General features: G+C 47.8%; 1 long non-coding RNA gene across 1 annotated transcript; it reads left to right on the top strand.

The window, feature by feature from the left end:
- The first annotated feature begins 3,342 nt into the window (after positions 1–3,342).
- Positions 3,343–4,951, top strand: LOC123354221. Its single transcript, XR_006574675.1, has 3 exons — positions 3,343–3,473; positions 4,253–4,354; positions 4,781–4,951. It is a non-coding gene; the product is annotated as an uncharacterized LOC123354221 (long non-coding RNA).
- The last annotated feature ends 7,595 nt before the right edge of the window (positions 4,952–12,546 follow it).

The following is a 12,546-nucleotide window of genomic DNA, read 5'->3' as shown; positions in this document are numbered from 1 at the left end:
AATTCCTGCCCAATCACAGACAGTGAAATAAATTTCTGCTTAATGTAGTTGTTCAGAAATTCTCAATGTATCTGGAAGAGCCATGCACCTCTTCCTCAGTTGCAATTGATGCTATCTTTGAATTCCTCCATACAACATTTCGAACCAACTTTGAAAGATTTTCAGAGCATGTGTTGCTTAGGACTGGTAAGCATAATAGGTTGCACCTGGTGATTTATCAGGCTTTTGTTGTCTATCATGTTGACAAGTTGTGTTCACCAGGGCAGAGACTGACAGAATTCAGTACTGCATAAGATGAATCCTTGCTGTGTAAGTTGCATCCAAGCTTAAACAATATGAATTGACAATGATCTAGTATGATGTCAACTCAGCATAATTCCAGAGCATTGACGCAGGGCGGAGATGATGCTGGAGGAGCACACCCTGATGGATTCTGTTGTACTTACAAGAGGATTAAAATAGCCCATACTGCTTTCATTTGCAGAAAACTCCTTTTCTCTTTGGTAAATATTTTCTATTTTCTATAATATCTGATGCATTTTCTAGCCCATCTTCCAGTTGGAAGCTGTGAGTTCAAACAGTCAGCCAGAGGTTAAAACACTTATTTGATTCTGATCAGTCATGTGGCTTTGTTTTAATAATGTAATGGAATTACTCACCTTTACGCGATGAATGTTGTTTTTAAGTTAGCCTGCCCTGCACAGAGCATTCTAATACTCCAGCATGCAAGACTACTTTGAAATAAATGTGCTAACTACCTATACTCTGTGTAAGCTGATCCCCAAGTTGCAAGCCCTCCTACTCTTTCAGGAAGATAGGGCCATGACTAGATATTTATTGTACTTATTTTTTAAATACAATACTTTGTTTTATAAAGAGCAAACATTAACACATACGCCTTCTGCAATGGAAAGTGCAGGATTCCAGTGGCAGTCCTGCATGGCCAGTGGGTGTACCACAGTTAGGCTAACATGTCACTGGGGCTGCATCCTGAAGGTCATTTATGCTATTGCAATGTTGCTGAAACTATCATATCCCACAAGGTGGCATGACACTATCACCATCTACACCAGGGGTCGGCAACCTTTTCGAAGTGGTGTGCTGAGAATTCATTTATTCACACTAATTTAAGTTTTGCGTGCCGGTAATACAGTTTAACATTTTTAGACGGTCTCTCTCTATAAGTCTATAAACTATTGTTGTATGTAAAGTAAACAAGTTTTTAAATAATGTTTAAGAAGCTTCATTTAAACTTAAATTAAAATGCAGATCTTATCAGTTTGGTGGAGTGGTTCTTAACCTGGGGTGCACGCACCCCCTGGGGCAGGGCCACTGCAAGGATATTTTGCGCCCTAGGCAAAACTTCCACCTTGCTCCCCACCCCCGGCACATCGATTCATTGAGGGGCAAATCCCAAAGAGCCTTTATAGACCCCAGGGGCCAGCCGTGCCCAGGGGCTGCTCCCCAGACCAGGTTCCCCACTCCCTGCCCCCTGAACTCCCTTGGAGGGTGCACAACCCCGCCCCGTGAGCCCTCCCCTCCCCACCCCACCCAGGTGGCCCCCCCCCGCCCCGAGTCCACTCAGTGGCTTTGCCGGGCTTGGGCCGCTCCAGCAGCTCGACAGGGAGGAGCCGCCTTCTGGAGGCAGCGGAGAGCCAGCGCGTCCTGCTTGCGGCGGCGGCAAGCCCCAGCCATGGAGAAGCCGGCGCGGTGAAGGGGGCAGCAGCCCTGCAAAGACGGCAGTGCTGCCACTAGCGGGGAACAGCTACGCCGCCCCCCCGCCCAGGCTGTGTCCCGGCGCCCCCCCCCCCCCAGGGGCTCCTGCAACCCCCAACCACTCCCGCTCCTTGTCCCCTGACTGCCCCCTCCTGGGACCCCTTCCCCTAACTGCCCCCCAGAACCCCACCCCCTACCTAAGCCTGCCTGCGCCTTGTCCCCTGACTGCCCCCTCCTGGGACCCCTGCCCCTAACTGCCCCCCAGGACTCTACCCCCTACCTGTCCCCTGACTGCTCCAACCCTTATCCACACCCCCGCCCCCAGACAGACCCCCCCGGGGACTCCCATGCCCCATCCAACCACTCCTTGCCCCCTGACAAGACCCCCCCAGAACTCCCAACCCATCCAATCCTCCCCCTGCTCCCTGACTGCCCCCCAGTACTCCCCTTACCATGCCCATACTGGTCAGATGCTGGCTCCACGTCCAGAGTGCTGAGGCAGCCGGGGGGGGGCTGCGGACGGGGCAGCGGCAGCTCACACTCCTGGGAGCCACAGAACCCGAGTGCGGTGAGGGGGCAGCCGGGGAGCACACCAACAGTGCGCACCTCTCCACTGCTGCATGGCGCCTCCTTGACCACGGCGCCCCTGACCCGGGTGACCCACCCCCTAAGGCCAGCCCTGGAGGAGAATATCTGACCTCTATGAACTGGAATTGGCTCAACAGTGCATTTCATAAAAGCAAAAACAGTGCAAAGTCAGTCCAGGTCAGTATTGCTATTTGATGGCCCTCAGTTTTATACCAAGAGTTTTAAGGCTGCAAGAACCAGCAACCTAAGCCTCTTACGCTCCTCGCCAGGAGAATTATCTTTTAGACACAGCACTTGGTGAGATTAATGGATGGTATCTGTTCGTTGCGCCCCAGCAAAAGGGTCTTTCCATCTATCTTCAATCTCCTAAATCAGCCAAGCCCCTTTAGCTCTTTGCAGCTCCCCCCCCTCCCCCCCGGCTGCCTCAGGTTACCCGAGGGACTTTCTCAGGGAGGGCTTTGAAGAGGAGTGAAACTTTGAATCTAAGCGATTCAAAAGAGAGAGGTTTAGCAAAGAGAGCAGAACACCATGTTAATGTGTTTTCAGTGGCCTATCTTTCTGAGCAGACAAGCTGCTATGTTCTGAATAAACTTGAGCTGTTTTTATAAGGTTGGCGCTTCCATTCTTAGACACAGAGTGTGACAGATATGGCAGTTTCCTGCCACTATCTTTGGGAGATCTTACTGTATTAGTTTAGGTGTAAGCAGAGTCAGAACGGGCTCTCCCCTGACATCTGGTGGTGAGCTTTGGAAAAGGACTTCAGGGGCTGATCTTGTTTGCATGGGCACACCCACCCTGCCTAGCACGATGGGACTGCTGGCACAAATGGTCACTTTGGTTGCTGTGGGATCCCCAGTCTCTTTGTTATTGGGGCAGGAGTAATGAAGCGTTGTTATCCAGGTTATGTGAATAAAGGACAGTAGAACTGTATGGTATTTTATGAAGGAGGGACTTGCCCTCAACTAAATAGTACTCGCTAGGCAAGGGTTGGTGTTAAAATGTTCACATGTGATAACAGAGCTAATGGTGATTCTATTAGGAGTTTTGTAACATTTTGTCATATTGAATTCACTGATACTTAGGTCTGAGCATTAGGTCGCTGAGGATCCCCAACTACCAGCTAAAATCACTGGGAGCTGTGTTGTGGAGGGAGTTTGAAGGCAACATTGGTGAGTAGGATGTCTAGTAGAAAGGAATGGTTAGTGTTGAAAACTGCAGTAGAACCCTGTGGAGAGGCATGGTAACCATCAATCTGAGCAGCACAGCATGTAAAATGCTCCCCATACTTTCCCCCACTTCTACCCAGGCTAGGAGATAAACACTGCAGAGGGACTTCTGAACTCTGGGGGCTGCACTGACCAAAGGACAGAAACTGGGTGGGATAACTTTTGGGTTGCTGAACTTAAGACCCTGAGGGGAAAAGGACACTGCCAAACTTACTTGGGGGTGGGTCTTTTGCTCATGGTTTGTGTTATGAATCCTATTTGTGGTGTTTCCCCAACATAATGCCGCATTGTTTCCCGCTTTTATTAAAAGTCTTTTGCTGCACTCAGATTCTGTGCTTGTGAGAGGGGAAGTATTGCCTCTTAGAGGCACCCGGGCTGGGGGTATGTAATTGTCCCAGGTCCCCGGCTGGGGGCTTGAGCTGGTTTTGCATTGTGTTATTGAAATGGAACCCCCAGATACTGAACCCAACTGTTGTTGCTGCCAACTCTGATGGGCAGAAGGGTTACATATGTATCATTGTGGGCTAGGGACTGTATATAATTCTGTGAGGGAGGGTGACCACAGTTCCTCTAGGAACTAAGAGCAGTGTGGAGTGTCCTCACACTTGCCCTGAAAGGGTTAAGGCAGCCTGAGAGGCCAATTAGCCTATTACATGGCAAGTGGGGGGGAGGGGATTAAGACTGCAAGAGAAGCCTTAATTACAAGAAGCTCACCTGTGCAGGAACAGGTGGCACATATAGAAGCTGAGAAACTGGCCCCAGAAGTGCTGGGGAAGACTGCAGTCACTCTCTGGAAAGGAGGAGGAGTGTTAGAGGCTGTAGAGGTGAGTAGCCTGCAGTTGCTTCCTGGGAAATGGGAGTGGTGAAGCTGGCACGTCCAGAGAAGCAAGGGCAAGCTAGTAGGTTAGGAAAGGGCTTGGAGAAATGTGGCAAGGTACAGAGTCAAACAGACCTTGGCTGCTGACTGGAGGGTCCCTGAGCTGGAACCTGGAGTAGAGGGTGGGCCTGGGTTCCCCAATCAGTCACTGGGGAAGTGGCACAGGTAGTGCAGTGCATAGGAAGACTACCCGAGCCTGTTCTGGAGAAGAGATTCTCCTCCCCTGGGGGAAACCACAATAGTGACCTGGCTGGAGGGTTGAGTGCCAAAGGGGCTGCAGCAGCTCCTGGAATGAGAGAGGGGCTGGAGACAGAGGTGGATGGACAACTTGCACCTGTGGGAAGAGGTGTTGACCTGGGGACTTATTCCCCAGAATGGCCAGGAGGAGGTGCCCTACCTGCAGTGAGTGGAGAACCCTGTCACAGGAGTGATTAGAAAAATCCACTGAGGTTGTAACACCTCCAGAGAAGTACCACCCACCACCTGCAGAGGCTCACATAAATTGCTTCAAACAGGATTCTGCAGAGACCAACAAAGAGAGGACTTTTGGGTAAATAGACTTTCTGCCCAAGGGATCATTCCTGGGAAGGGTTGGAAGTACTTTGGCCTACGGAAGCAACCTAAGACTTCTGGTAAACTGTTAGTGTAACTCTGACAGACCCTGGTTGTCAATGGGTGGGATTGAACCTGGGACCTCTGGAGTTTAGTGCATGAGCCTCTGCAGCATGAGCTAAAAAGCCACCTTGCTGTTAGCTAAGGCTGTAGAGCAAACTCATTAATCTCTCTTGGTGCCACTAAATGGGACAAAACGCCACACCCAGAAAGTGTGTGGGTTACATTTGCATGCATATAGGAACTTTTTTATGTGTTTTTTCTGTAATGCTTTCACTTTAAGAATAAATGTCCTTGCATGTGTAAGCAGAGTCAGGATGAGCTCTACCCTGACATCTGGTGGTAGATTATGGGGAGTGCAGAGTGGAAGTTTTAAGTATTCGCATTAGCATTTCAGTTATTTGCATGGGCACTCCCACCCCACTTAGCATACCGCAAAGCAGCATGGGATGGTTATTTTCACAGCTGTGGGAGCCCCAATTTCGTTGTTATTGGGGCAGGAGGAATGAAATGTTGTCACCCTGATTGGGTAAATGGGGAATTACAAAATTGTCTTGTGATGGGGGGTTTCATTGTCAGCTGGATAGCGCTTGCTAGATGGGGCACATGGGTTCCAAAACCCATTGAAAGAGAGAGGCTGTGGACAGATATCTGTACTTGGTGGTATAGGTTCCTTGTGTGAGCTAGAAGCACGAGTTCCACCTATGCCTCTCTCCACTGTGGAATGTCAGAGTTAATTTTTGATTCCCTTAAGAATCTAGATGCAGGTTACTGAGCTGAATTCACTGGTACTGGGGCTCCCCTACTAGGAGCTGGAATCACTGAAGAGCTGGACTTGCTGAGCTGAGAGCACTGTGCTAATGAGTGGAGCTGAAATCACTGAAGAGCTGGACTTGCTGAGCTGAGAGCACTGTGCTGATGAGTGGGGGAGCCTGAAGCAATACTGGCAGAGCGGAGTGGAGCAGTTTGTGCAGCCACTGGGTGAGTGGAGCTGAGCAGCTCGTGAGGACAGCTGGAGCGGATCACAGGACAGCTGGTGGACCAGAGCAGCTGGCAGAGCGGAGCAGCCCACAGAGCAAGCGGAGCTGAGCTGTTTGCGGGGACGACTAGTGGAAGCAGAACCCCACGAAGAGGCAGGGCAGTTGGCCCCGAACCACGTAAGGTACCCCTTTCTACCTAGGCTGGGGAGGGGGACCTCTGCAAAGAGACTCTTGAACTCTGGGGCTGCACTGACCCGGAACAGAGACTTTTGAATTGTGGGACTTTTGGGGCTGTGGGTAATTTGGGGGGTTGCTGGACTCAAGGGCCCAGAGAGAAGGACACGGCCCAATTTGCTGGGGTGGGTCTTTGCTCATGGTTTGACCTATGAACTCTAGTTGAGGTATTTTCCAAATTTAATGCTTGTTGTTTATCTTATGTGATTAAACCTTTTCCGCTACACCAAGAGTCTGTGCTTGCGAGAGGGGAAGTATTGCCTCCTTGAGGCGCCCAGGGGTGTGTGTAAGATTTTTCCCAGGTCACTGGGTGGGGGCTCGAGCTGGTTTGCATTACGTGGTGGGGAAGGGACCCCTATGTATTGAACCTGGCCCTTGCTGCTATCATTTCAGCCTAGCAGAGGGGTTACACTTGTAAAGAGCGGTGTAGTAACTTACAACATCTGTTGGCAATATGGTGATCATAAGTCTTCAGAGAGAAAGCAAAAGCATAGTCACTGGCCTGTTTAGGCAGTCTGGCTTGCTGGGAATATCATTGTAAGCAAAGAACTGTGCAGCCTGGAAAAAGCCTGGTGAAGTGGCGGGGGAGACATGGGTTTCCACCACAAGTGCTAACTCCATGGGTGCTCTGGGCCTGGAGTACCCATGGGGGAAAATAGTGGGTGCACAGCACTCACCAGCGGCCTTGCTGATCAGCTCCTCCCTCTCCCCCCAGCACCTCCTGCCTGCCAGTGATCAGTGGTGTGCAGGAGGTGCTGGGGAGCCAGGGGATGGAGGGAGGATGGTATGCGCTTGGGGGAGGAATGGGGCAGGAAGAGGCTGGGTGGAGCGGAGATGGGAAGAGGTGGGGTGGGAGTTTGGGGGAAGGGGTGGAGTGGGGGTGGGGTCTGGGCAGAGTGGGGGTTGAGCACCCCCCGGTAACTCAGAATGGCACTTCTTCTGCCAAAGAGAAGTGACAGCTAAGGAACCAGAAGCCTAGAGTGGGTGCTCTCGCTGCTCATGTGCAGGGTGTGATCCACCCACTGGGGGAAACTGGCCCCCAGCCTGACCGCTTCTGCCCAAGGCTCTGACCCTCCCCCACTGCAGCCACCTAGTGCCCCCAGCACTGGGTGGGCAGCACAGCCCCAACACCAGAGCACCAGGTAGTGGTGAGCACTGACCCCCGCTGCCCCAAGGCCCAACCACAAGCTGTCCTAACCCTAGGTGGGGGGAAGAGCGGTAAGCCGGAGGGGGATCTGGGGGCAGTGTGTGGGCGGGACCACTTGGGGCTGTTTGGGGAGGCTTAGCCTCTCCTGGCCTGTACTATGTGCTGCTCTTGCTGGACTACAGAGGGGGAATATACATACAATTGCCCTGAACTGTGACAGAGAATTTCCATAAACAGGCCTGGAGGTCTCACATGCATGGATCATGATGACAGAGTTTGTGAGGCAGGGTGGGGTACATTATCTGGCTAGCCATAGATGGAAATGGGCATCTTTCACATTTCTAACTACATGGGTATCCAGAAGCACTCATCTGTCCAGGCCAACACAGACTGTGGCCAATTTTACTGATCTGAGGACAGATGCCATCAGTAGAGGGTCATGTTATGGAGGTAGCAGATTCTTCAAATTGTTTCCCACTCCTCACCAAAATCGCCTTAAAACCAGGAAAACTTGAGAATGTGTAATTAGAGTGGGAGATTCTCTTTGGCAAGCCTGCCTCTTAGTCTAATCTGAAGAAACTATGTATATGTCTTCTGACACTTCTAATAATTGTGCACTGTGTGTTATACACAAAGATATATTTTTATTTAAGCAACAGTCTCGCTCAGTCTCTCATCCCTCTAGGAATTTGTTTTGCAAATTTGTTTTACGTTATTATGATGCTCTTAGCTTCTGCATTTCCTTACAGCTCACACTAAACAAAGACTGCCAGGCCCACTGATGGCAGTGGGGAATTGCCCAGGGTCCTGGGTGATTTAAAAGGGGCCAGGAGCCCCGGGCCTTTTAAAATCACCCGGAGGACCACAGGGCAGGGGCTCCTAAGCACACGTGGGGTGGTACCAGCAGCGGCGAAGGCAGCTGGGTGGGCATGTGGAAGCCCTGGCCATGCCCAGCCACGCAGCCAGCCGCTTGTGGTGGCACCAGCCATTGCAGGTGCAGCACTGCCCACGTGTCAGGCAGCAGGCTGGGGGCCCATTGACTATTCTGCACTGGGTCCCGGAATTGCTGTCAGGGGGCTTGAAGACTGCCATTTGGTATTTAATTCACCCAGTGTCGCTTTTTTCTTCTTCTTTTTTTTAAAGATATAGAACTTAATCCAGAATCTTTAATTTTATCTCTAATATTTTGTATTATGTAAATATATATTTACAGAGATGGCTGTAACATCACCCTGAACCCTTCGTGCTTGTTATATTACACACACTTAAATTGAAATTTGCCTTTTTGCCAGAACACCTCTCAGTGCCTGGTTTGGTGAACAGTGTGTTTATCATGAAGATAATATATTTGGTTTGTGATTATGTTTAATGAAGAGTAATTTTTTTCAGTCTTTGTTGAAACAGAATGTCTTCACAATATGGAAATCACTAACAAAGGTTTATTTAAATAGTTTTCTCTAGAGGTACAACTCATTTGCACACTAGGTGGTGCAACAGTAACACATGAAAACTTTTTTTTTTTTTTTATAAACAGAACAGCTCAGTGCTGGTGAATTTCAGTCAGTCTGCAAATTCATATAGAGCCCTAGGACTATGACTAAGAGCCATGTAATCCCTCCAGACAGACGAGATCAATGAGCCTTTGAGGTCTCCTGTCACAAAAGGTTGCCTGGCATTAGATCTGGACATATTTTTGTTCTTTAGATAAATGATAGACAATAGATCAACATAAAAACTAAACTATAAACATACTTAAAATGTTTGTGTGGCTGTGACAAGCCAAGACCCCATTTCTAGTACTGGTGTTTGTTCATTTAGAGTGCAATGATATTTATTTGCTAGAAGCATGTTTAAAACCAGGCCCAGGTTAAGCAGATCCTGGGGCTCTAGTTCTCTCGCTCAAAAACCTCTTCCTTCCGTGCTCACCCTAAATAGCTTCCCAGAATTGATCTCATGTCTGTGTGTATATTGATCTTTTAACCATACTCTCGCTCTCTTTTGAGTTTGTTTTTTAAAATAAATTTTAGTTAATAAGAACTGGCTGTATGCATGTATGGATATTCAAGAACCTGGGAGGTAATATGTCTCTACCTTTGGGATTGGTAGAACCTTTTCTTTTATATGATCAAATGAGGTTTTTCAGAAATCTTACCCATGTCAAATATGATGATCTGGATGGAGGCCTGGGGCTGGGTTACTTCAAGGGAACTGTGGTGTTGGCTTCTGGGCAAGCAGTGAGGTAATAAAGAAGCTGTTTTATGCTGGCTTGGTAAATCTAAGTATTGAAAATATCCACCAGTTTTGGGGATTATCTACCCCATTCTTTGCAGTTCACCCTAATTGAATGACTGCAAGTGGCCCCAACTGGGACCCCGGTCATATCACCATATTAGCTCATGGTTTCAAGCATTTGTGTGCCAAAAGAACAAAAACAGAAGGGAAGAGAGCCAACAGGGCCTTGCATTGCACAGTTATGTCTACAGTGCATCGGTCACAGGACTTAGTCACCAATCAATGAGGCAAGAACATGAACAAACAGTTTTACCCCCCACCACAAGACAAATAAGAACAGGGAACATAAACTTCTCAGGACAAGGATTGAGTTTCTGTGAAATGTATCATAGACACCTATGATTCTACGCAGTATGTGCAAGCTTACCACGTGGAAGAAGAGTACAAACTGAAAATAGGCATATGATGATTAAAGCTGGGATTTTCAAAGAAGCCTAATGGAAGTTAGGTGACTTAGAAACCTCCTTCCTTAGGCTCTTAATCTCAGCCTAAATATGGTTCTTCCAGGTAGCATTTTACATGTCAATAAATCTTGATATTCATGGAAACACAAAAGTAGCACATAACTCTGTATATTGAATATGTTCTTAGGGCCCTGTCTGTAAATTTCTGCACATCAGCCCAACTGCAAAAATATATGTGGTGTGATGGAGCATCTCCTCAGCCTCGGTGAGTCCTGCGCTTCTGTTTAGTGGTGGGATAGGGTATTCCTCTTTCCCTCAGAGTTTCCCCCATGCCCCTGGGCTTGCTGCCAATACTCTGCTGGAGTAGGGTTCCTCCAGGCCTCCTTGAATGGGCAAGAGAGCCTATCAGTCTTTGGTAGCCCCTGCGGGCATGATGGCCACAGACCAGACACCTGGTTCAGTCTCTCCTCGGGCGGGGTCTTTTCCCTCAAACCCCGGTTGGGCAGATATTCTCCCACCCTTTGTCTTTGTACCCACAGGGTTTCTTTCCTGGTGCTTGTCAGCACCTGCACCACCAAGCTCCCCAGTAGCTCCCCTTCCTCCCACAGCTCCAGCACATGCCCCTGTCTGACTGGAGGGGAGGCTTTTAACAGGTTCTGGCAGGCCCTTGATTGCCCCCAGGTGTCCTAATTAACCTAGAATAACCCTGGTCAGCTACAAAGGGAAAAGGGATGTGCTTATCCTGGGGCTAATATACCTGCCTTTGTGCAGAGCATGCAAGGCACCAGCAGCAGCTGCAGAAGGCACCTCCCACCCCCAGCCCAGCAAGATGCTCTCAGTCCGTGTGGCTACTGCCCTGGCAAGCTGGCCTGGTTTCCAGAAATGCCCTGGGTGCAACATTTGTTGCTACAAGGAGCAGTCTCCTGTAGCCGTCTGGCCTGACCCTGTCACAGTGGGCACATTACACCCAACAAGAAACCAAGCAGCAGCAGGCTGGGGAATGTTCTAGGCAGAAGCTCTACAGCGAGCAATAGAGAGAGAAATTTGGAATGATATAGTTTTCCTAACTATAGGCAAGCTGGTAGCAATGCCAATATCTAAGTTTACCTAACACTATCCATTACAAGGCCTTGTTTTCTGTTGCTTGTAACTTTGACAAACTTTAAACATTCAGGCTGAAATTTTCCATGCTGAGTATTTGTTCAAGCTGACTTTTTTTAAACATTTCAGCAAGAACTACCAGGCAAGGAAGTGTTTGAAACGTTTCCTATTAATTGGTCCACCTCTTGGACCAAACCGCAGTCATCAAGATAGACCTCAATAAAATGCTTAGGAAATTGGAACTATAAAAATGGCCTGCTTAAAGAAGAAACAGTGCAGATTCTAGTCTAAGAGGAGGCTATGACTTATGGCCTAGAGGTTTACAATCCCATTCTTTCTCAAAGTGAAGGAAGAACTGGCTGGGATACTGTAATAAAACATATTACTGAGACAGAGTGATGTGCCATGCCCTTCAGTGCCCATTGTGGGGAAAATCTGATCCATTCATATCTGCACAGACCTAAAGAGCATCACTGTAAAATCAGAAAGGTACATGTTTTCCAACGTGGAAGTTATGGTCTCCCAGTACCATTTTTTTCAGCAAATGCAGTTTATAGCTTCTGACAAGTTTCTGTTCCATTATGACAATGCTAACCCAATAACTTTAAGATGCTGTTCAGAAAATACTGCTTTTTTGGTCACCTCGCATTCAGAATCATAGACATCCCAGGAAACTTCCAGAGGAAAATAAGTGAAATTCTGCAAGTTTATGGGAGGTCTGAGGAAGAACATAACATTCTTAAGGCAACTGAGACTGTTGGACTAAAATTATACAAAGAAAAATGAATGCAAAGCTAAATATAACTTCAGCCCTTAGGGCATGTGATCAAGAGAAGATGAAAGCAAATCCAGAAAAAAAATCAAAGTTAGAGTTGAAATGCAAGCACTTAAAAATTGTTTTAGTCTGATGCATCTCTAATGCAATACAACTTGGGAGCAAATTAATACCAAAATTATTCCTTTTAAGTAGTTTATAAAGAATTTTGGCTTTTAACAATTTCTATGTGGATCTGGACCAGAGCACAGGAATGTATTTTTTGAGGATTTATCTAGAGTAGAATCTGAGTTATGAACACCCTGGGAATGGAGGTTGTTTGTAGCTCTGAAAAGTTTGTAACTCTGAACAAAATGTTATAGTGGTTCTTCAAAAGTTTACAACTGAACATTGACTTAATACAGCTTTCAAACTTTACTATGCAGATGAAAACTGCTGCTTTTAGCCATTTTACTTTAAATGAAATAAGCACAGAAACAGTTTCCTTACCTTGTCAAATATTTTTTTAAACTTTCTCTTTTTTTATGTAGCTTACATTTAACACAGTACTGTACAGCATTCATTTTTTTCCCCCTCTGCTGCTGCCTGATTGCA

Source organism: Mauremys mutica, chromosome 21 (assembly GCF_020497125.1).
Source record: "Mauremys mutica isolate MM-2020 ecotype Southern chromosome 21, ASM2049712v1, whole genome shotgun sequence".
Classification (NCBI taxonomy): Eukaryota; Metazoa; Chordata; order Testudines; family Geoemydidae; genus Mauremys; species Mauremys mutica.
Note: the sequence above shows the minus strand (reverse complement) of the source record. Positions and strands in the feature narration are given on the sequence as shown.